Raw genomic sequence first — 25,128 nt, forward strand, 5'->3', positions numbered from 1 at the left:
GAATTGAATTTATTCATAATCCTACCTCGAAACTTTATCACCCTCCCCATTAAGGGTATTTTCGTTCTGTACGTATAATAATTCCTTAAATCGGAGAATAGAATTAATTTGAGAAGGTAGATTCTGGGTATTATGAGAAAGAGTATCGGTTTAATCGATGCAACTTTGAAACAACGACACGCGCGAACGAAATTCATTAAAACGAACCATTTTCTCGACTCGAGCAGGAAAAGAAGAGAAGATGGCACGCGTCGAATCTAGTTCAGATTCAGGGGGTGTAACACGGGCAACAAACTCGGTTCATTGTCGTCTCCGTCCTTTGTCTCCTTTGACGCTATCATCGCCCGTTTCTTTCGCTTTTTAAACTGCCGCCGCCACCCCTTTCGTCCTTTCCTTTCGCGTAAAAAAAGAACGCGGGGTTGCGCGAAGGGATCGTCTGGCTCCGCTTAAAGAGTGCGTCGCAACGATATCGCAACGGGTGGAGGCGCCGTAGTGCTTCGCATTGTTTCGACTCGAGTGGCTTTACCCCCGCTGTCATCATCATTTTCAATTAGTCCACCAGACCGGCGATATTCTGAACCGAAGTCACGTGCACGAGTGGAGACTTGTTAATTATTAAGTCGTTTAAGAGAAGAAAAAGAGAGAAAGAGCGATTTATTAATTAACAAATTAAATAATCACCGACTTCTACCGGCCTCTCACTGTTGCTGCACACTCCTGTCTCTCCCCCCATTGCTTCGAGGGAAAACTTGGAAAACTTTCTCTCCATCCTTTCTTCTTCCCTCTCCTCCCTTTTTTTCTTTTCTTCCTCGATGGATTACACGACAAGCTCCCGCTTTATTCTTCCCCGCTCTTTATCGCTCTTCATAACTTTCGTTTCCTTCGTGACAAATGAAATCGCGATTATTTATCATCCACCCCCTCGCAAAGGAGGCTTGCCACGTCCCTTTGTCGCGGGAGAATCTGATTAAGGACCTGTTTTATCGCCGCTGCGGGGATGGATTTTTACTCTGGATGACGTAAAAAGAACTTACTACTTAGTTTATGGATAATCGATCGATTCGTAGGAGGGAATACGGATGATACTTTTCTTCCCTTTTTCTTTTTTTTTTTTTTGAAAGGATAACTTGACAACATTCAACGAACACGTGGACGTCGAAGAAATCGATTCGTGGTAATCGGGGTATCAGTTTGTCGTTCTTAGATGGGATTGAATCGAATAGAATATGATTCTACGGTGTATAATGATTGAGCGGCGGACAGGTGCGTACACAAGGATGACCGTAACGCAACTCAGGATTACTGCATGCACTGCGCCACAGCGCAGCTCGATCCTAACTATAAATTCATTGGATTACCTGTATCCCCATCTATTAATACGTTTGCAATCCCCGAAGATAGTCACGCGGGGAGTAATATCGCTCTACGTTGCGTTTAATGCCGAGGCGATCGTGTAACGCTTCAAGAAGTCATAGTCATGTATAGTATATCACAACGCGATACACTTTATAATCAATTTCATTTATAGTTTATCCCAAACTCTGAATCATATTAATTCTTCGCGCACCGATCCAAGAAATATCCTCGATTCACTCGAACGACGTTGTAGAATCTGCAAAAAATATTTTCATATATCAGATCATCTCGTAAATAAAATTCCTCAATCTCGAGGAAATAATGACGATTAAAAATTGAAACGATTTCTCTTCCCTTTAAAAATACATTTCGCGCTTAACCATGCCTCTGTTAAATACATACCAATCCCTGAAACCCTGACCTTTGATATTAACAGAATCTCGGTTCCCCGGAACTCGAGACCGTTTTATTCGTCGGTTTACGATTCCCGAGTTCATTATTACGGTCGGTGAAACCGCATCCCATATGCTTGAGCATCCGAACGGCGCGTCCCACGGGAGAACGAGCGAGAGAACGATACCCGTGGCTCGGTGTCCAGCCAGGCAACGGGTCGGCCAACATATTTCCCGCTACGCACGTTATGATATCGCTATATTATGCTAATTACGCGGTGCCAACTCATGGTCAATGGTGCATACTAATGGCGATGGCCGCGCAACGAGGTGCCGTTACGATTGATCAAAGCTGCTTTGGTTATGGTAATTCATCGGTTATAGTCGATCCGGCGAACGTGAGAAAGGGCGATGAAGAAAGGTGGTGGAGAGGAAGGGGAAAATTCGTAAAATTTCTACGATCGAGAGTTTAAATAGTCTCGTGAAATAAAAGGAGATTGGCCGTTACGCGCGTAATTCTCCTTTGACTTTATGGGTGATAAATTCGCTTTTGCGTACGAGGTTGCGGTGGAGGATTTTGTCGAGGATGAACGCGCGAATGATGAGCACTTTGCTCGGAGCTATGAAAGGAAATTATCACGATTGCTCGAGATTTTTTTAATTATTTTTGAAAACATAGAGAGAGAGAGATCGTAGTTTTTCAGCAATATAAATAGTTTGCATATCCCACGTTGAAATTATCGTCATCTCCCGTAAATTCTATCATTTTCACGGCATAACGAATTAATTCTTTCCCGCGAAAACTTTGGTTAATTCTCTGCTTAACTCTGTGAATATGCGTAGTCCAAGTTGTACACGCATAAATGTGCGTTCTGATTAATTGATAAAATTAAAACGAAAATGCCGTTGAAAATGATAGTGAGTGGAAAGATTAAATTATTCGAATATTCATTTTATTATTCCACAATATTCCTATCTCGAATACCACAGTTATTTGCCTAATTAAAAAGGAGGGAAAAAAAAAAAAAACAGAAAAACAACCATGTTCGTACAAAAATTTGGGAAAGTACTGCCTGTGAATTTTTATTCGCTCGAGCACCCGACCGTCCTTTTAAATTAAACGAGTTAACCATTGTTATTCGAAGTACGATATCCCAGATTGGCGAAATGGCCATGAATAATTTAATTTACCAAAATAAATCTTATCTCCCCGTTTCATATCCTCCCCCTCCTCTCGTTTCCCTCTCATCGACAGTATACGTATATACATATATATATCCAAAGAGATATGAAACCATCAACGACAACAAACACACCGCAATTTACCTGGTTCACGAATCTGTGTTATAATCATGATCGTGATTATCGCGGGATAATAACCGGCCGAGATAACACGATGACAACGATTGTTATTGCGAAGAGCGATTAGCACTGTCCGCCTCGTCGGCTCGGCCTGCTCCACCACCACATTCGAAACTTATCCATTCATCGATTATGTTTCTGGTTATAAGCGGGCCTCGATATCGCGTGCACAGTTGATGGAAAATTGCGAATCGCGTTCCTCGATCTCCTCGTTTCGGGGAGGAGGAGGAGGAGGAGGAAGAGTTACTCTCGTCGTGCTCTCGACCCTTCACGGGTCGATACCGATAATCAAAATCGGCGACGTGGTTATTATATTACAATTGAAATTAACGAATGAACGATTCTCCCCTCCGTTCATGGAATGTTTCACGCACTTTATTCGCGCTAATTAACGCTTCCTCCTTAACCATCTCGATGTCGGGAATAATGCGCGATATTTCCCGTCGGTTTGTCCTTTTTGTATATATATATATATTCCGTTTTTCTTTCTTTCTGTTTTTTTTTTCCTTTTTTTACATCTGATGCGTGCACGCGTTTATTATTTTCAGAATTATTTAATCACGTTGAATAATGTAACGGATCGCGCTCTTCGACTATTTTAATTTCTTGCGAAATTCACGCTGATCTACGCACGATGAATGATTGTTTCGACAATACGAGATTTAAATTGGAAATAGTCTCGATGCGACAAGAATCGAATTCCAATATTTCGAACGGGGTGAATTTTAATACGACTGAAAAAAGAAAGAAAGAAAGAAAAAGAATCGAAGAAATTTTTAAAAAAAACTTTCAAACTACAACAATATGCCAGGAAGGCAAAGCGAATTCAAAAATTGGCGCGAAATATTCAGAGATCAACGCGAGAGAGAAAAAAAGAAACAACAAATGGAGGAATATATATACATTTAAACAAAGAAAGGCAATCTGAAATCACAGATCGGAAAAGTTAGAGATCTCACCCTCTCTTTCCTCCTCTCCACTCCACCGATACCGCTAATTCGTGGACCGAAACTAATTCATCCCATCTAACCGACGAATCCCAACACCCGTGAAACTCGTTCGTATGTAAGGGGGAGGGTGGTTGGAGGGGAAAATCATCCGCGCTTCGTAGCCAGCCCGTTTCCGGCGTTCAACAGCTGCACACCGGGCCGGAAGGATCGAGAACCCGCGCATCGGCGATGTCATTCCGTCCTGTCGATTCATTGATTATCGATTTGGTATCGATGCTGCATCGCGCGGATCTAGACACATCTCTCTCTCTCTCTTTCTCTCTCTCTTTCTCACCCCCTTTATGCAAGTAGGAGTCACGTCGACCGAACAAACACGAACGGCCGCGTATCGAGGAGAGAGACAGTGGTGCATACGCAGCTGGATGGAAAGAGAAACAAAGAAATGTAGAGAGGGAGAGAAATATATATATAGAGAGAGAGAGGTTAAGATACGATATTTGCAGGGTTATTAGATAGCAGTTGCAATTCCCCGCGCTCAGAATATCGATCGTGCATTTACCTGATGAGCTAGCCATGCGTTATGAACACCGTAGGGATGGATAGTCGGTCGGGTTTCATATGTAAAGAGTGCCGATGATTACGACGGCTCATCGTGATTCCGTGGTTTTCCTTATTCGCTACACACTGTGCGTGTCTCTCTCCCCCTTCAACCGGACCTTTCCACGTTCATTCTCTTTCTCCGTTCTTTTTTTTTCTCCCTTTCTTTTCTTCTTTCTTTCTTTTTTTTTTTTTTTTCATTCGATCACAAACAGAGTGAAAACGAAACGCGTCACTGTCTGTCCCCCGTGTACGCGCATACTCTCGCGGATCGTCACAGGCACGAAACCGAATGAAAACCGGCGGCCAATTTATGAAACGCAACGACCCGTGAAAGCGATCCTTGATGGGATACCAGCCGGGATATCTCCTCCTCCTCGTCCTCCCTCGGTTCGAAGGAACTCGCGATGCATCCCGCGGTATAGTAATCCGGATTCATTGGATTGCGACCAGTCGATGCGAACTTACTCTTGACGTATGGGATGGATAGAAGGTGGTGCGCGTATTGTTTTCGGGATAATTGCTTTGAAAGTTGATTTCGGCGTTATTAGGTGTTTGATACCGGATGAGGATTAGTTTCGGGATCGATAACTAGGATCCTATCAAGGGATATCGATACGATGTGTAGATTATGCTTTCATCTTAAAGATTTTTCTTCCTTGGATTTTTTTTTTTTTTTTTTTTGGTTGTTATAATGGCATGCGTGCCTTTCTTCCTTCTTTTCTTGATATTGTAATTTTATTGTGCATAATCCGTGCGTTAATTTTTCTTATTTTCTATTTTGAAAAATGGTGAAAGATACTTAGTTTTTTTTTCCGTCAAAACTTTTTCAAAAATTCGATCTAACCGAGATTCAACCGAAGTGGAAATTAAATATTTAACGCTGACAAGCTGAAATATCCTTCACTGGGAAATATTTTGCAATAAATGAAAGAATTTGACAGGAGGCATGTTAATGAATTAAAGAATAATTGCGCGTAAATTCTGACGATTTTCCAGTTAATTCCAAGCCTTCGTCGTGTATATAATTGTATAGCGATTCTATGGAACAATGGGGGAAAAAATTGCTGTGATTCAATGTTTCAGAAGCACAAAAATAAAGAGAGAGAGAGAGAGAGAAAAAAGGAACAATCGGTTGGTACCGACATTAATGTTCCACCACTTTCACAATGTACGTATATTTACAATGAAATATTCCTAACAATAACCTTCCTGTTTACGCCAAAGTATTTATGAACCAACAATAGAGAACACGATAAATAAATTTTTGAAAAAAAAAAGAAAAAAAGGAAATCTGGCTTTAATTAAAATTTAATCCTTATCTTTTTCATTCTTTAATAATAGCATTAATCGAGCACACGAGTTTTCGATATTCCATTCCGAAAATTTTATACATATATATATATTGTTTCCACGGGAATTATCATTTGTTCCATCAAAATATTTCACACCGCGCAAATAACGATTAATCCACCGTACAAACAATTAATCTAGTACAAAAAAAAAGTATTTTATTATTTCTACGAAATAAAATAATAGTCGAATATGAAAAAAGATATCAAATAATCCTCTCGTCGATTCATATAAAATACTTTTGCGTATCACGCGAAGTGACTCGTTTTCTTCGCAAACACGTTCCACGAAGAAATTCCGTGACACGTAGCGGCGTAAATAAGCCACCTTCGATAGCGCAGAGTGGTATTGCGTTCTGCGGTTTAGAAATCTGATAATACGAAATCCCGGCCATTACGAATCGAACCACAGTCAAATGCCAATCAAACTTCATTGTAAATCCGTGCTTTGCGGCCTAATATCTCCCACTTCCGCCCCTCTGTATAACCTCCAACTCGGCCGAGGATATATTGGCGACGATTCCCTCGAGGCAACCGTGACGAACGCGATCGTACAAGATCCGCCTCGTCCTCGTTCTCGTTTTTCCCTCCCCTCTCTCTCTCTCTCTATCTCTATCTCTCCTCTTCCTCCCTTCCTTTCGATTCGCCGTCCTCCACCGTACGTACAGAATTTTCCTCCACGCGGAGGAGAGGATCTCTCCTCGAGGTGTGTGGGTTCACGATCCTCGCCCAGGGTTTGAAAGGGACTCGAAAATCTCGTCTGTTCGCGGGAAACGACAATAGTTCATCCACGACTCCGTAAGTGGGTTATTATAGGGAGCTGTCTGTGGCGTCTCCGACACGGAAATTGCTTATGCATTAAGCAAATACCAGACAGATATTCTGCGGTAGGATGAGCCGATCAGATCGTACGTGTCTGTCGTGGATATCCGCAGAATTCGATTGCGATTATGACGCCCGATCGTTCCATCGAGTTTTTTCTATCGGGACGAGCCATGTTTGCATCGCGGAGGAAAAAAATTTATGCTTTTGTTTTTTGAACGAAACCGCCTGAATAAACCGATTCGAACGCGACGATGAGGTTAGCTATTTGATTTGTGTAAATCGTACGCGTTTAAGAAAAAAGAGGAAGTTATTTCCAGTATTAGCGAGATCGATTAGTAAAACGTAATGAATAATTTTTATTTATCGCGTAATTTATCTCTCGAAACTCGATTATTATTATTATTAAAATTTGTAGAACTTTAAGTCATTATAACAAACCGAAAATAGTAATTTAATGAATGGATTAGAAAGATCGGAACCTTGCTCTTGAAAATGTCTTTTTGTTCGTCTCGCTACGACTTCCGGTTCCTGAGATATCACCTATAAAAGAAAGGTTAATTTTTACTCGTTTGTTATCCTCGTTCTTGTTACTCTCGCTTGCATTATCTCGTCTCACCATGGCCACTATTCCAAACATTCCTAGAAAAATATACACGTTTTCAGAAAAAATATGTGGGTCAGTAGGTCACATGCCCCCTCCCCTCCCTCCCATTCATAACTTCTGCGCCACTTCAAACGTTAAATTTTTATCTCCGCTGCAACCGATTGAAATATTGGGATGAGACAAAAAAATGACTTCAATTGTGCGATTCATTCTCCATTTTCGATGATAAAATTTCTACGTTTTACCTAAAAAAAATCCACGATTTTTTAAGCCTCCTATTATCACGATATTTGATTTTACGTACCCTTTTATAAGAAGACGAGAAAAATTTCGTAATTTCGTTGGAAAAAATCTTCTACTTTGCAATCTCGACATTTTTTCACTTAACCCTACATTTTTTCCATATCCCATCCCCAGCAGTATATATATCACCTTTACCCTTTTTTTTTCTAAAACGTACTTACTTCTCTCGGCTATGCTTTTTTTATACCGTTTCGCCCATAACTCACGCAAAGTAGCACTCCCCTTCTTCGAGTGGCCGGGTGTGTGCAATTTTTCAAAAAAAAAAAAAAAAGAAGAAGAAAAGAAAAGGAAGAGGAAAGAAAGAAGAGGAGAACGTGCAATAAAGTTTTGATAAAGTTCGCGCTGGCAAGTGGCTCGCTTTATCATCGAAACAGTAACCCACGGTTTTATCCTTCCTGTAACAATGTACCAAATCCTTGATGCGTATCGCGCGCGTATAAAAGTCGAGTGAAGCGGTCGTAAAAGCACGCGAATAAAGCACGTGCTGCGCCCCCAAACGTTTACGTACCATTTGTGTACATTATAACCGTGTTCCGTTTGTTTGGACGAAGGAAATGTTATCATTAATCGATCGGAACGATCTTTTTTTAACGACACGTCATTACTCGGCTTAATTTAAATATCTCAATATAATTTCGATTCGAAATATATATATATATGCAATATTTATTAACAATAATCCGTTATATTTCGAAACGAGAGAAAAAAATATCATTATTTTGCTTTGGGGAAATCTTTAAATATTTGTACATCGTCGTTATAAATCTTCGCAATTGAAATTCTCAACGTTATAACGAATATACCAGGCCGGGTTTTGCATCACGTTACGATGTGTATATATCCGAGAAAAAGTTGCTCCAATCTTTTCCCCCATTCACAAATTGACCCACATCTGAAATTGAGCAAAATCTAGAAGCAAAAATTAAAATAGCTTGAATTTTATAGAACGACTCGAGGGGAGGGAACGAAGGGAGGTTGTTTCAAAGAGCGTCGAAAATAGAAGAACATCATGACATTTTTAAACAAGTTTCCCGTTTCCCGTTGCATTAATTATTATCAAGTACAACGAGTTATAGAAATTATACAAATTTCTATAATTATTCCTGTATCTATCGAGAATTCAACGATTCGACGAATTTGTAATCTTTTAACGCGCATCGTTTACATGCATGATTTGCACGAGCAACAGACGGATTATTTCATTAATTCACAAACATCGGGATTGAACGATAAAACGACGTTTATTATACTATAATATTTAAAGATATTTAACTTGGCGTAATTGGTAATATTAACATGTTTTTCACGCGCATCGCGCAATTCATAATTTCGAAATAACTGTCCCCGTATTATCTCTCCTATAATTGCTCGATACGAACAACACGATTTCGGGGGAATAAATTTCTACGCGTTTAAACGATTGTAATTTTCCAAGAAAATTAAAATTTCCAATTACGAATTGCGGAAACGTGATCTATATAAAATCTCCCTTCTCCTCTCCTCTTCAAATTTCATCAATAATTCGTCAAATTTTGAGTTTCAAACGTTCATTGAAAAAAAAAGAAGAAGAAGAGGGGACGCGAATCCGAATCCAAACCTCGAATTCTCGTTCCCTCCATCGATTCTCGCAGGAAAAAATCAGGAATTAAAATCAGAGGTCGCGTTTGCAGAGACAGGGATCGGTTTACGCTGCGTCTGAAAAAAAAAAAGAAAATCTTTGAAAATTATGGGAGGGGGGGAAAAAAGCCACACGCGTGGAGAATCTCGAGAGACTGGTTCTCGAAACGGTACGAAACGCGGGGCTTTCGAAATGGAAACGAGTACGAAATACCGTATGCCATTAACGGTTATCGGAATGGCCGTCGAAAAAAGTTCCATATCCCGGGGCGCGGGTGCGGGACAAGCGGCTTTATGAACGAGATTTCATTTCCCGAGAAAACACCGCCAATACGCGGGCTTAGAGAGGCGGACCGATTTATTCTCGGACGGATTCAAGCCGACCAATTCGTCCCCCGCTTTGCCAGGGAATTAGAATCCCCTATCGTGACAGACCGATTAAACGGTTTATCTCTATCCTCCGCGACGAATTTGGAGAACCGAATTTTTCATCGGCCGCATAGGATTGTCTTTGCGACATTCGAGAACGATATGGATTATGATTTTGATAGTGATTCGATGGGCATGGTGTTTTTCGTTCTTTGCCTCCCTCTTCGTCGCTTCTCTTTCGAGAGATGGTCGGTTTTTGGAAAAAGATTAAAGAATTTAGCGATAGTTTGAATCGTGCATCGTGATAGGTGAGATTGTTATTATCGAGAAAGAGAGAGGCAAACTCTAAAATAAAGAAAGTCGAGATTCTGATATATTCCAAATGAAATTGAAAAATTAATCAATTACCAAGTAAGATTCTCCTCGAACTTTCTCGCCACAAATTTTCAGATCTAAATCGAAACAAACGCATATAGCCGATGAAGATACACCATCGAGACGCGACGAATGAATCGCGGAGCAGAGTTTAATTGGCCAACGAATTTAAACTTCAACCTCCGCTTGGCGGAGGTCGATCGTGAAAAGGAGGAATGAAACGAAACACGGCGAGAGGTTCGAGGGAGTAATATAAACGGGAAGAGAGAATCGCCCCCGAAACTCGTAACGAAAGACAAAGTAAACGGAAAAGTTTAGGAGAGAGAAGAAGAATAGATTCGAGTTCGCTCAGAGAGCCAGTCACGCACGTCTCGCGTGTTAATCATCCTGACTTATGTGCTGCGGCAGAGCCTGTATCGCCTCGATCGTGATAAACGTTCGATGCCCTCCGCTCGAAAAAATGAGGAGAACGAGGGCGTACGAAGCTGGGAATTAATATTTGTAACCGCGTGGCAGGATTGACTTCGAAATTGCTCTGGTTTCTCTTCCTTCTCTCGCCTATCTATGTATATCCTTTTTCTTTGGGTCTCTCACTTTCTCCTCTCACTTCTTTCGAACTTCGTTTTTCCATGTCCTCCAACTTTCTCCATCGAGGAGAATGATTTAGGGGTTGTAAATCTTGGCACAAACGGAAGGATTACGTTCGATACGAGGATAATTGGCGAGCTCGATACGTTGGCCTATCGTTGGCCTATCCTTGAAAGCTTTGCCGGAGTTTCCGTTCTCCTGTTGGCTCCTTCCACCCTTCCACACCGACGTCAGAGGATCGGCGATTAATCTAACCACGGAGGTTAGACCCGTTCCACCGCGAAGATCGTTTAGACGAGATGGCGTCGAGAAGTAGACGAATTGCCGGCCGGAAATCTGAATCGAACTAACCGAAAGTTTCGAACCTTTAAAATATTGCCATACTTCGCAACTGTGGATGAGATCTCTCCTCCTCCTCCTCCTCCTCCTCTCCTCCCAAAGCGAGGCCAACTTTGATCTTTGATATTATACGATGCGACTCGATCCTTTCGGATTCTTTCCCCTCCGATATAGATCCAATAAGAAGTGGCGCGATTTGAAATATTATTCTTAGGATAGTTGTTCCTTTCGTTCCAATGAGATATACGTTCTTGTGGTCAATTAGAATCGTGTAATTATACGTGATAAATTCTCCAGGATGTAAGGAGGTCTGTAAAAATAAAAAGAAAAGAAACAGATTATTTTAAAAAAAGATTATTTTAATACGGAGTAATTTCTAATTTCCGAATTCCCTTTCTGCAGAGCGGAAAGAAGCGAGGCAAACATTTTGCGGTTCCATCGCGTCGCTCTTCAATTTCTTTCCCGTCGAGTGGCCCCGACGTGTTCGAAATTTGTCAGAAAGAGGTGAAAGAAAAAAGAAGAGAGGGGGGCAAAAAAAAAGGAAAAAAGGAAAGAAAAAGAGAGGGGAAAAAAAAACGCAGACGCGCGCGTACACACGAGGGAAAGAGCGGGAAAATTGGTTGGCAACAACGAATCCATTTTCCAAACCGTTGAGAACGGGTCCATGCCGGCCTCCAGAAGCGAAACTGTTGCAGTATGGCCGATGAACTTTAACGCTCGGCCGGACAACAATAAAGGCGCTTTTATCGGGCAATTTTTAGGGGAATGGCTTGGGAGGCCGAGCGGATCCTCGGCCGTGCAAACGGCTAACCATTAAAATATTAGCGCCAGTTAATACTTTATAATCTTCGATGTCACGTGAAATTCGAGGGGGGGGGAGGAGGAGGGGATCGTGAATGTTTTAAATCTCGAAACCGGTATCGGCACCGTGCAAGATCGTCGCACACTGGATTTTATCGCGGCCACCGCATGGAAATATTCCCCCGAATTTTCGGATAAATCTGGCCGTTTTAGGGGAGATTTATATCGGGTGTTTAAACCGGTTCCTCGAAAATTTAGAAGCGCGCGGTATCGATCGAAATGAATGGAGAAACGTTTATCGTTGCCGCGGATTCGAGGATAAATTGTACTTTAGTTGTTGGTTAAACAAATGGGGGGAGATTATTTTCTTCGATATTTATCCAAACATTTTAAATGGCGTATAAATCAAGGCGTATGTATGCCCTTTGTTGCGAGTAGTTGGCATCTTCTTTTTTCCTTTTTTTTTTACCGATTGGCAATTATTTTTATCGCGCACGTTGAATTGCATCGCAGCAAAAATTAGATGCATTTTAATAGAGAAAGAAACGAAGAGAATAATCTAGAGATATTAAATCTATTTCCTGGAAAATATTAGCATTCCTTTTATTATTATTCTTCGATTGTTCTCCAATCAATTCGATCGACAATATCGTTAAATAAAATTGATTTGTTGTTCTTGAAAAATGAAAATTCTTCTTTCATTTCCAAAATTTTTATATATCTCGAATTTTGCAATTGCATTGAAAACACGTGTAAAAAAGGATTTAAAGAAAGAATGACTCGCTTCGCTTGCATCGGATACTTTTTCGAAAAGAAGAAGTTTCCCCTTTGATGTAATCTTCGTGATCTTCTTGATTCGTTGGCGCAAAAGTAAAACGACGTTTCGGCACACAAAGACAATAAAAAAGAAGAAAAAAAGAAAAGGAGAAGGAAAAAAAAGGAGACGGAAACTTTCTGTCAAGCAAATAAACGCGAGAGGATATTTCTACACGGAAGAGAAACTCTCTTTCTCTTTTCGAAAGAGTTAAAAATATTTATCGAGATCAGGAAAAGAGACGGTGAGTTTAATCTTCGCAACGCGCCGAGTATATTTTCGTGTAGCTTCGTATTTACTATTTACTCGAAAACATTCACGTCAACGGTAAACAATTTTAGGAAATCCCGACTTTTCAAATTTTGAAACTTCCACGAAAGAAGAATCCGTCTCCTCATCCCCCGTTTTTGTCTCGCTGCCGATCCGAAGTAAAATTGACGCCTGGCTAATCCAATCGGGCAAAATGTTCAGTTCTTTTTTTTTTTTTCTTTTTCAATAAAAGCTTCTTTCCCCTCTCGATTACAATTAACGTGGAAATTTAAATTTTGCTCAATAATCGTTGATACACGATGGCTATAAAGTTAAATAAAAAGGGAATAGAGAATATTGAAATATAGAAAATTCCTTTAGATCCCCCTTAAGGCGTGCTTATTCAAGCTTATACAATTTGAAAAGAGGCATTGCTTTTCAGGATGCTCGTTCAAAGAATATGTTCATCTCGTATGTACAACCTTCTGAAATTTATATGAATGTACCTCTCTGAGAGGCCTCTCCTTGATACAGATACAGATATTCAATGAAAAGCTTGGAAATTTTTCGACTTATCAAGCCCGATTCCTCTAGACCATCGAACATTCTTCTCGTCAGAGATTTTGTTCCACGTCTAAGATAGATACTTGGAAATCTGTGTCAAATATCTCGTACTTAACCCTTCACCGTATCGAGTACCATCATTTAACTTATATTTTAATAAAATTTAGAAAAATTTCCTTTATAAATCAAAAAAACGTCATCGAATAACCAATTCTGTTCTCTAAAAATTTCCAAAATTTCGCTCTCTGTTCTCTGTTCTCCAAAAATTTCCAAAATTTCGCTCTCTATTCTCTATTCTCTATTCTCCAAAAATTATCCAAAATTTCGAGGATCGACACGAGAGGAAAAAAAAGAAAAAATATTAATTCTTTTCGATTATTCAACTTCCTCCTCCAACGTTCTACGCGGCTGGTACAATTTTATCGCGGAAGCTGGCTCAAGGGGGAGTAGGAAAAACGGAAATAAGAGGCACGGAAACAAGCGGGGGTGGGAGGAAGAGGGAAAGGGTGGTGATGAAACGGGAGACAAGATCGTCGAGGCGATACGATGCGAACGACGACTTCGCGGCTTGTGACAAGAAGCCGACTTTTAACTCGTCAACGCCGCGATGAACGGAAGTGGATGAAGGAGAGAAAGGGAAGGGGGCGGGGGAGAAAAAGTCGGAAGAATAGGCGTCAGGGGGAGGGGGTTGGAGCCGGGGAAGTGAGATTACGGCAAGGCGGTAAATAACTCCGTTTACTTTGCGTTGTTGCGACGATGCTTCCTTGTTCCCACCGACTTCCCTTCCCCCGCTTCTCGGGGGAAAGTGGAGAAAACGTGGACGATTGGCGCGAAAAGGTCTCGATTGAGTGTTAATTAAGAAACGCGAGATAAGGAGTAGAAAATTTTTGATGCGAAAAGATGAAGATTCAAAGAAAATTAACGAACGTTGCTTTCTTCAAATGTGATTCTAAATAGTTTCTTTATGACGACATATTCAATCAATGTAATTCTCATATGCGTTTTAACGATCAAGTAATTTTCGAATATCATATATAAAATCGAGAAAAATGAAAGAAAATTCGACAAACATTAAAAAGCAACATTTCGTATACACCGATTGTACAAAAGAATAATCTTTTACTCGCATTGACCATAAGAAATAATGAAAACTACGCCTTTCCCTTACCACCAATAATTAAATTATAATGTTCACTACTCACGGCAAAATTTCAAGCGTCCCTTCAAGCAGTCAGAATCGAAATCTTTTCATTCCCCTCCGCTCGAGATGCGCAGGATACGAATCACGAAGAAATAAATTATCCTTCGTTCGATGATCGAAACGTCGTCCACGACGTCGTCCCCTCGCCGCCGCACCATCGTTAAATAAATTAAAACGTCTCTCCCTGGTTTTCACGCGCAATTTTCCAGCGTCTCGCGGAAAAACGAGATTCCCCCGACTTGAAAATAGGTGTCGGACCGATATCGACCAAGGTTTCCCTCCCTTTCTCTTCTTCACCGATGATGTCAACGGTGATCTATGATCGATTCCCAATACGGACGGGGGCTCGTGAACAATGAATTCACCTTAAGAGCATCAAATGGGCGCAGCACGATGAAAGCCACTTCATGGTAATTACATCGGCGATCCCCCCGATCATCTGGAAGGCGTTAAAGCGCGAATGAAATCAGCCGGGAACACTGGAGGGGGAGGAGTGGGAAGGAGGGAGAGGGAGGGAGAGAGAGAGAGAGAAAAAAACGATAGGGTTTACAGCTCAACGCCACCCCGTAGCGACGGTGGATGATGGATCGGTTCGTGCTGGAATAACGGCGTTCCGTCCTAACAGCCATTTCGTAATTACACCGGCAGTGATTCGCTTGCCTTCATCTTAGCTATCGGGGGCCCATCAATAATCTTTCCACGTTCTTTCCATCTTCCCTCCGTTCCGACGTAAAACGTGTCGCGTTATATATACGTATTTGTATAGCACGAAGGAAAAGAAATCGAACCGTCCACGCGCACGTCTTCTTATCGAGTGATTTCGTAAGCGGAAATTTGCGCGTATAAATATTGTTATTGTAAACGGATTAAATTTCGTGCGTGCGTGTACAGTATATAATACGCTTAATACGGTACGGTAAAAGTATAAACAAAATGGATCGACTCGTTTCTCGTGTTTACAATTTAAGCGAGTATTATTACGTCGTTTCTTTTAACCTCGAATAATACGTACAATATCTTACGCGAAATATCGTACAAATATTTCTCGTGTACAGAAATATTCTCACACTTTTTAGTAGTACTTTTTAGTAGTACTCCACTTTAGAGATTTTTTTACAATATGTATTTAACAATAATTTTCATTCCATTTCTCGAAAGTGAAGTAGCATAAGAAGAATCCTTTCGAGGAGAACGTGTGTATCTTCTGTTAAATAATTTCACAGGCGAAAATGTACAATATCGTAGCAATATATTTTATTAACACGCACTCCAAACGCACTTCTCACTATCAAGATCTTCTTTTTATCTTCTCTGCCAATACACGTGTTTCCTTACACGCACGACACATAATCTTCTAAAGTATCATCGCATTCGAAATTCTCACGTATTCCCAGAATCATTTTTACACATCCGTTCTTGCAATAACACACACACACATATATACATATACCAATAATCTTTTCTTTCCATCTCTTTCCATCTCTTTCTCTCATAGAGTTTCTCGGCAAGAAAGTAAAATAAGCAGAGCCATCCACGAAAAAGCATGTAGCACCTTCTCTTTCGATGATTTTTTGAAGAAGAAACCCGTTGCGTGCGTACGCAAGTTTTCCGCGCGACACCAGGATCTATCTGGGATCTTAGGGGAAGGCGAGGCTTTTAGGGGATATTACATACCTCTTCGAAGGATATTAAATTCTGAGATTTGCCTCGACCTCTTCTATCCGTCGTCCCCCCCCTAGAGCGTGTTCGGGGCCGCGATTACCCAGTCCAGCTTCCCCCTCGTCTGGCGTTGCCCTTGTCGGTGGTGCGGTATCGCGGGAATTGCTGATTGCACCGACGCTTTTGGGAGAAGTTACCGCGGACAGAGCATAATGCCGTAGACGCTTTATGAGACCTGGCCAACCAAACCCCTCCTCCTTCTTTCGTCGTGAGCTTGTTTTTCGCGTTGCGTCAGTCTCATTTGTAATTAAAGCGACGGTATTAAAATGGTTTCGTCCTCCGCTAAGGTGGCTGCATCGACTCCCCCCGTCCCCTCTCCTCCCAGATTTCGCTCGCGAAATGAGAAGAGCTTTGGATTTCATAGGAAGCCTCGGCTAGGTTTCTCGCGAGGAACAAGTTGCTCCTCCGTATTTTCCCTGCTTCTCCCTTTGCCCTTTGCATTTGGAAATAAATTATATCGAAGATTAAGAAGATTTGGTGGTTTCATTTTTACGTGGAGAATATTTTTGGAAGAGGGTTGTGTATTATTTGTGTAATTTATAAATCGAGGTGTTCGTTATTATATAACGGAGAATACAACGATAGAAAATTCTATCGCGTGGATCGAGTGCGTGCTCTCGAATCGAAATATCATTTCGTGGGTTGAATAATGGAGAATTATCCGGGCGGAATTAATTCATGGCCGTATGGGGATCGTTCCCGATTATTGCACCTCCCTCGGGTACCCCGGAGCCGATTAGGGTTATATTTCCTCTCATATTTAGATCGTAATGATCCGACGAATCTGAAATTTTATCGTTCCCGTCGTTTCTGTAAAGTGTTACGACGTCGTTGATACCGGGCTTAAATACCCTCGATCCTCGATCGGTGATCGGAATTTGCATTCTTTATGTGAAATATAATAACAGCAGTTCGCCAAATTTTCAGCTTCACCCCCTTTTTTTTTTTTTATTTCTTTTTCATCGAATATTTCGATTCAATAATTCGATTCGAAAAAGAACTGAATATTTAAAAAGAAATATTATTAATTGGAATAGAAAAGAAAAACTTATTATTATTTTCATTGAAATCCGATGATTCAACGAGACGTCTTCCTGAAAAAAGAATTAACAAATTATTAGAAAGACAGATACAAACACGCGAATCGGTAATACGCTATTCTCGGTTTCATATCATGACTAGAGGAGGTAACTAGATAGAGGACACGCATAACAGAGGAAACTAATTACTGGGTTACAAAGGATACGCGTTGTCATTCTGATTGTCACTCTATCCGGAAACGTCAGCCTCCCCCTCATTCGGGAGTCCTTCTCTTCAACTATATATATATATATCTCTCTCGCCGTGCACGCAGTCCGCTCTCGTGCATTTATTATCACGGCTTCTGTTCGCGTCCGTATGATTAATTGCCCACCGTTTCTTCAGGATGACTTTGCTACGAGAGAGGCACGACATCGTTGGATATCGATTTAAGTCGTTGACGTTACCCTCGCCACCTTGTGTACCGCGGCTTACGACCGCGGAGGAGAGGAACGAAAATGGTTTTTTTTTCCCTCCTCCTCCTTCTCCTTCTCCTTCTCCTTCTCCTTCTCCTTCTCCTCCTCTTTCCTTTTCAACGACGAAAATTCGCTGCGGATGACGAGGACATTAGTTATGTTTTTCGATAACGGCTCGTCGCTGGAATAAATTACAGTTTGCGAGATCGGGTCGGGTATTAAACTACGTTTCGCAAGAGTGACGTAAAGAAGTCGGTAAGTGCGAGCGATGGTGATGATGATGATCGTGTGACGGAGATATTTTAAATAATTTTTTAACCTGTTACCTCTTAGGAAATTCTCAGGCGTTGAATTTATCGATGGGCAAACAAATTTGTTCCTCTTCTTCGAGAAAGATATTTCTTCAATTTTTTCTTGTCGTCGATGCAACGAAATCTTAATTAAACGTAACTTCGTTTTTAATTGTGCACACACGAACTAGGCACGCCTCGTTCTTCACCGGATACCTCCTCGTGACTAATGAACGTGAAATTAAACAGACTTCTTGAGATCGTAACGATAGGCGTAACGAATGTGTCGCATAAGCTTGGTGTATACACACAGAACGAAGACAAAAATACGCTCCGTTCTAGGAAAATGACTACGTGGCTTCTTTTTGTTATTTAATCCTTGTTTACTAACCGAGTCGCCGTACCACGCGTGACTAATTCAAGTTAAACCATTTAACCTCCTATCTCGTTTCATATCTTGGCTGTGAATTTTATTTTATCCAATTTATACGATTCACAATTCATACTGTTACATCGAGACACAATTGAAAAATTCGTATCCGGACTTAAAAATTAACTCAAATCCTTCCAAAAACCCTCCAAGTCATTTTACCATTGCCACGGCTATTACCGTCTCCAAGGCTAATCCGTGATTCAACACGAAGATTCGAGAATTCCTTCCCCTTCCCCCGCTTGCACAACAAAGAGGAGCGAATTCGACTCGCCTTTGTTTCCCGCAATTCCGCCAACAACTATCTCTCCGTCCACCTAGCACATCGGCACTAACTTTATTACCGGCACGCGGGTGGATATTTTCAAGGGCCCCTCCCCCCCCCCCCCTCCTCTGGTTCCGTCCTCGAAAAGTCGTTTTAAGCTTTCGCCTATTTGCACCTTTTAACTCGTGCAACCACACCGACCATTTAACCGTACGGCACGCCTTTTAACCAGATAGTAGCAGCTTGTCTCCTGGTTAGGACTAGCAACCCTTTTGAAATTATCCCTTTTCTCCTTCTTTTCCTCCTTCTCTTCCACCCAAGAGCTAAGCACCACCGAGTGCTTTCCTCCCGTATCTCGCGTATCACACCCTTTCACACCTTTATCTTTATTTTCTGTTTCTCCCTCCCTCCCTCCCTCCCACGGGACGATGGGTTGAACGTTAATGTAATACGCAAGGTCTAGCGGCGTTAACTTATACAGTGTGTCCGAGGATTACCGCGTCGTTGCTTATCTGCGCCCGCCAGCTTCGTGTTGGTATACCACGACCACCGGCCCCGCCTCCGGAGATATGCACGTTTCAATTTATTACACGCTGCAGACAGACTCGAATTCCCACGTATAGTATATACATACCTTTCCTCCTCCGTCCCTTGAATATTTCAGATTTCCGTCCCGGCATCGCCCTCCTGTAAACTAGACTCGAGTTGGTCGCCTTTTGTCACGTAGCCGGGCATAAATCTCGGCCACTGTTTCGCGCGGCCGCACGGGGAGGGCGGAACGAATAATACGCGGGGTCCCCCCCTCTCTCGATATTAATAGGAGGCTACGTGGCTACGTGGCGAATTTTAAATCGTCAACGAGGTGTCGTAACGAGGTCGATTTCCAGAGGACAGACAGGGGAAAAATTCTCTCCCTCTTCCTCGCGGTGTAAAAATGGAAGTACGTGTTGAAGATACGCGTTTTAAATTGAGTTTTGTGATTACGATTCGAATGTCTGTGTCGTGTTGAGTTTCAAATCGGTTGATGGAAACCTCTATTTAGTAAAGAATTTAGTAAAGTCTTCGGCCAATTTAAAATTCGTGAAAATAATATCCTGTTCCAGAATTCTTTTTAGAAAGAAGTACACGGTGTTCTCCGTTAATCGAAGATAACGAGGCGTATATCGTGGAAACGCAGGAGGTGTTGGAGGCAAATCGATAATCAAGGTTCGTTCCGCTCTCGCAACTCTCGTATCGAAAATCGAGCGTTGGACACGGGAGGAAATGTAGGTTGACGAAAGAGAAACAGTGGCCGTGGGGCGAGATTGAACAAGATAGACGGGCGACGTCGAAAGAAAGGGAGGAGGAGGAGGGTTGTTGGAAGGCGATTTCGTCGCGAGGAGTTCGATAACGAAGATGATTGAAAGTACGATTGGTGGCAACGGTAACCGCGTTAACGGGGTAATAATAACCAATCTCGAGGCGATTTCCTCTCGGCCCGATCAATCAGAAGACGCGCCCTCATTTCCGCCCCTGGACCCTTCGCGTGCCTTCCACGCGAGTAATCGAATTTTTCACCGGCTCGTTTTCAAATCTCGAAACTCTTCCTCCTCGTCCACGATGGAAACGCCCACCGATCACGTGTAACGCAGCCTTTGCTTTTCTTCATTTTCTGTCAACCGCAATCTACGGGGTTTATATATATATATATATACACAATCGTACCACTCCTCCAGAATCGGTTTTCCAGGGGAATATCGAGGGGATTGTCCGATGCAACTCGACATGTCCTCCCTGTAACCGTCCCTCTTATCAGATCGCGGATGTTCGCCGTGTGTCGCGCGTATCTCAGATACCACGCCGAATTTCAATCAAACTTGGCCAAATTTCAGAAGTTTCCTAAGCGATAAGAACGTATCGAAACTGTCCTTCGATAACGGCAGGGAAGGGGATGTTTCCTAAAGTCGTGATTATGCAGATATCCATTGTACAGTGTATTCGAATGTTTCGTATACAATCTATTTTTTCTTCTATTCTTTCCTTTAATTTTGAAATCAGAGATACTTGGTATCCTTCATCTTGTTAATTTATTTACAAAAAGAAAAAATCGTAAAAATCGTCCATTTTCATTTATCTAATTATTACGTATCATTGTGCGTTAAGTTGCAAAAGAATAGAATTATTTATCAGCGAAAATGTCAAGATATCCATCCACTTAAAACGTCTAGTACAAAATCTCTGAAAGTAGGACCCGGTTTACTTAACGTCACAAGGATGAGCAACCGGTTTGTACCTTTTACGAGGTAAAATCACGCGTTCCGTTTTCAATAGGGCGGAGAATGTGTGTGTGTGAGAGAAAGAGAAAGGGTCCTTGTCGAGTCCACTTCCTTTTTTCCATCCTCTCCTCGGGCTTAGCTGCAACCAATAGCCTTTACCACGCTCGTTTCTTCTTCCGTGCACGCGACGTTATTGGCTTGCGGAAGAGCGCGTCGCGATTCGGTGTCCTTTTGCTTGTCTGGCGCAAGGATCGGCCAGGATGGACGGTAAATCGCGAAAGGGAGCCGATTGCCCCCTAAGAAAAGCGTTTATAGAGCTAAGCCAACTCGTAAAGGAGGCGTGTCTTGGCCCGAAGACAAAGCCGCCAGATGTCACTGACGGCCCCACCATTGGCCATCGATGTCTCCTCCGATTATCCCCTTTACTCTTTCGCCTACGTTTTTAAACTCCTCCCGCCCTCCTCCCTTTTGTTTCACCTTCTTTAATCAACTTTTACTGCCTTTTAACGGATTGCGAGCACTTCATTTTAATGCCCCTTTTTCAGTTTTCAATTCTATTTCCTCGGCTTTTTACTTGAGGGGGATTAATCTTGGGGAAGATGTGATTCGATCGAGGGATGAATTTGTACTTGATATCGTTAGATCGGAATTTAATGAAATATCAACGCGTGGATGGTGAAAATATACATATTTTCACAATTAAGGGATGCAATAAGAGATCCTTGAATTATTTATTCGATCATTGTTATTCCAATTTCTTAATCATTGAATTTGTAAGTTATTTACTAAAAAAAAACAAAAGGTATGCGTATATAATAGAATCGTTCGAGGCAATTCAGAGAATCGTAAAAAAAAAAATTCTTAAGCTACTGCTCGCTCACTAACCTCATCGTTTATTGCATAAGTTCGATTCTAACCAATCCAATCACGATAAAGTGTGTCCCATTCAATCGTATCATTTTTTCATCGAATCTTTACCGAGAGAAATCTCTTCCCAATTCTGAAATATCCTGTTCATGCCAACTTACAATTGCTATCGAAATTGCATTGTTTCGATCGGGATTTTATCGTGCCACGAACCGCCAACGGGACTCGTGCAACGAGCTCGTAGCCGACTTTATTAAAACGAAAATTGCTTTCGTAATATCGACGAACACTGGATAAAATTGTGGCATTACGAAACGCGCACTTAATATCCATCCAAATCACAAACTTGGCAAAAAAAAAAAATAAATAAATCTTTTCGTGACGATGATGATTAACGAACACGAATGAACATCCACAGAAGAAACCACGTTGACGCTCGTCTCTTATCCTCGTAGAAAAAACTGTCCAAAGAGATACTTTCTTTCATATATTCTCAAAGAGCTCGAAAGACAAATCTATTTCATTCTTCGACCCTCGATTAACAAAACATGGTAGATGCAAGGAGGAGTCCAAGAGAAGGTGGAAGGCGTCAGGTAATTTCGTTGCCCAGTCATTCACCCGTCTCGCCGATGGTTTTTTTCCCCTCGAGTTTTTCGAACAAAGTTCCGACATTTCTAGCTCCGAAGATTCGTACTAAACGAACGAACCGGAAAGGAGATGGCCGTGGAATTGGCTGAAAGCGGGCCGTTCGGGAATGTGAGGGAGAGAAGGGAGAGGGTTGTTGAATTCTCGGAAAAGAGCCGTGGCCACGTCCTTCCCTCTCCTCCCTCTCCCTCCCTTCCCCCCTTTTGGGCCGAGACCGGGGCTAAGTTAGACTCTTTTCCCTTGCCCGGCCAAGTTCGGTATAAGTTCCAGATATAAGCTACCCCCTCCCCTCCCCCCCGTTCGCCTTATTTTGCTCCATTTCCTGACTCTTAATTACTTTGCTAATTCTTAACTAGGAATCTCGGCGTCGTCCCGGAGTTTGAAATAACAACTCGCATCCCTTTGCCTCGCCCTCCCCTCCCCGTCTTATCTACTTACCCCCGGACTGTTTAAACCGAGGCAATTCTTTTTTCGCTATACCCTCCCTCTCCTTCGTGGGGGAGGGGGGGGAGGATATACCGTGCCGTTTCCCTTCGCCGAGCCAACAACCAATTTCGTTCACCGTTAACATAGGATCGTTTATTTGCAAAACGGTTCCGCTGTTCGGAGGATCGGACGGGAGGGGAGGGAGGGAAATTATTCGCCATGAAGTCACGTTCAGCGGTGGCGGAACCTACTTCTGCTAAGAACTTTGCTCGTATCGTGTTAAGTGTTTTTTTTTCTTTCTCTTCTTTTTTTCCGGTGTTGGATCGTATTGGATCGTAATGGGTTTCTCGTGTTTATTTTATTCGTGTTTTCGTTTTTGCGCTTGACGGAATGAATTGGAGAAATGAGTGATACGACGATAATTACGTCGATTCTGTCCTTTCGAAAGAAATTTTTGGATTCAACGGTTGGTTATTCTATTTGTTCAGTTCTTTGATAATCAATCTTGATTGATTTAATAAATCCATATTTCGGTGAATTTTAAACAATTTTCTAACGAGAAATAGTTTTCAGAAATTAATTTTCCATTATTTTGATTTCTTACCAATACAAGTTTTAATAAAATTTATAACATGTCCGAATACATTGAGAAAAAAAAATTCTGGCTACATATATAGTAGCCCTCTATCGCTTAAAAACTCAATTTGTTCGTAATAGAAATTCTTTCCCCTTCTGGAAAAGCTGGAATAGACTTTTACAGAAGGAATTTTCAGCCGGTGCAATTGATAACGCAACACAGCCGGAAAGTTTAGTTGAACGTTCCGAATGGACACCGCCTGCCGAGGGAGTTTCCCCGTGAGCGAGCGCGGGAAGATAAATGTCTGTTGCAACCCGTGTCCACATAAAACGTTTATGATACAGTACGTGTTCGAAACGAAGCCTGTATATGTATATGTATATATATATATTCGGGTCGAATCAATGATTGGCCAACTGTATCAAGTATCTCGATGGAAGATCGTCGAGTTACTTGGAGATGCAGGGATCCATACGAGGGTGTCATAAATTCCCCTATCGGCAGCCACTCTCTCACCACACCCCCTTTTTCTGGGGAAGGGAAGGGGTGGGTCCGGTCGGCCGTTGTTAAACTTGCGGCCAATAAATCAGGCGAACTCGTATAAATTTGTTACCCACGTACGTGGATAGCCCACCCCTCCTCTCTCTCTCTCTCTCTCTCACTCAGCTCTTTCGATCCCTCTTCCGTTTCCCCTTCGTCTTCCTCTTTCTGCTTCTCGTCTCCTTTTTCGCTGTTTCTTTTTTCGATACGTTTCTTTCTTAAAGAAGGGGAGAGGGGGAAAAAAAAAGAAAGGAAGAAGTAGGAGAAATTTCAATGTTCACTCCGCGTGTTTCTTTCCTCTTTCATCCCCTCTCCTCGTGGCCCGGCGATCCGCTTTCAGCCGTATCTGCAGGCACGGCCTGCCAGGCCACCCTCTCCACGCGTTTACGACCGTTTTCCACGTGCATTTTTATCCGTTGCGTAAATAACTACCGTGGCCATAAAACCTGATATACCGCCGATGCGGATTTATATATCGGCGCCGCGATAGATGCACCCTCTCACGGATGGTCGGCCGTCTGACTGGCCGACCGCTCCACGGATTTATTGGTCTTCTCTATGAACATCCGCCCAAGAAGAACGGTCTTGCCTTCTTGCGTGCAAAAAAAAAAAAAAAAAAAAAGGAACTTTATTTTATTTCGTTTTATTTTATTCCCCTTCTTAGATCTTTCGATTAGAATGGAAAAATTACTTCTTCCTTAGAAATTTTTATTTTATTTAAATATGGTTAGCGAGTTTTACGAATCTTTATCAACTTTCACGATCCTCTTTCGATTGATAATATAATAGATTATTTTACTAAATTTGTAACAATTTCTTGTTAACCTACCCAACAAAATATGGCAATCAAATGAAGCAAAGATTTTCCAATGAGTGCGAGTGATAATCGAAAATAACGAAATAATCTTCGAACGATTCCGGACGAAATGGGAGGGGAGGTGTCTGGTGTTGGGACGAGGC

General features: G+C 41.8%; 1 protein-coding gene and 1 long non-coding RNA gene across 21 annotated transcripts in view; one reads left to right on the forward strand and one right to left on the reverse strand.

Moving 5' to 3' along the window:
* LOC551123 (RNA-binding protein Musashi homolog Rbp6) overlaps window positions 1–25,128 on the forward strand; it is a 739,303-nt gene that overhangs the window by 387,880 nt on the left and 326,295 nt on the right. The gene's annotated exons all lie outside the window — the stretch shown is intronic.
* Window positions 5,430–24,733, reverse strand: LOC100577125. Its single transcript, XR_409756.3, has 3 exons — window positions 18,200–24,733; window positions 14,660–18,054; window positions 5,430–11,339 (listed from the first exon to the last, which is right to left on the reverse strand). It is a non-coding gene; the product is annotated as an uncharacterized LOC100577125 (long non-coding RNA).

Source organism: Apis mellifera, linkage group LG2, assembly GCF_003254395.2.
Source record: "Apis mellifera strain DH4 linkage group LG2, Amel_HAv3.1, whole genome shotgun sequence".
NCBI classification, from domain to species: Eukaryota; Metazoa; Arthropoda; class Insecta; order Hymenoptera; family Apidae; genus Apis; species Apis mellifera.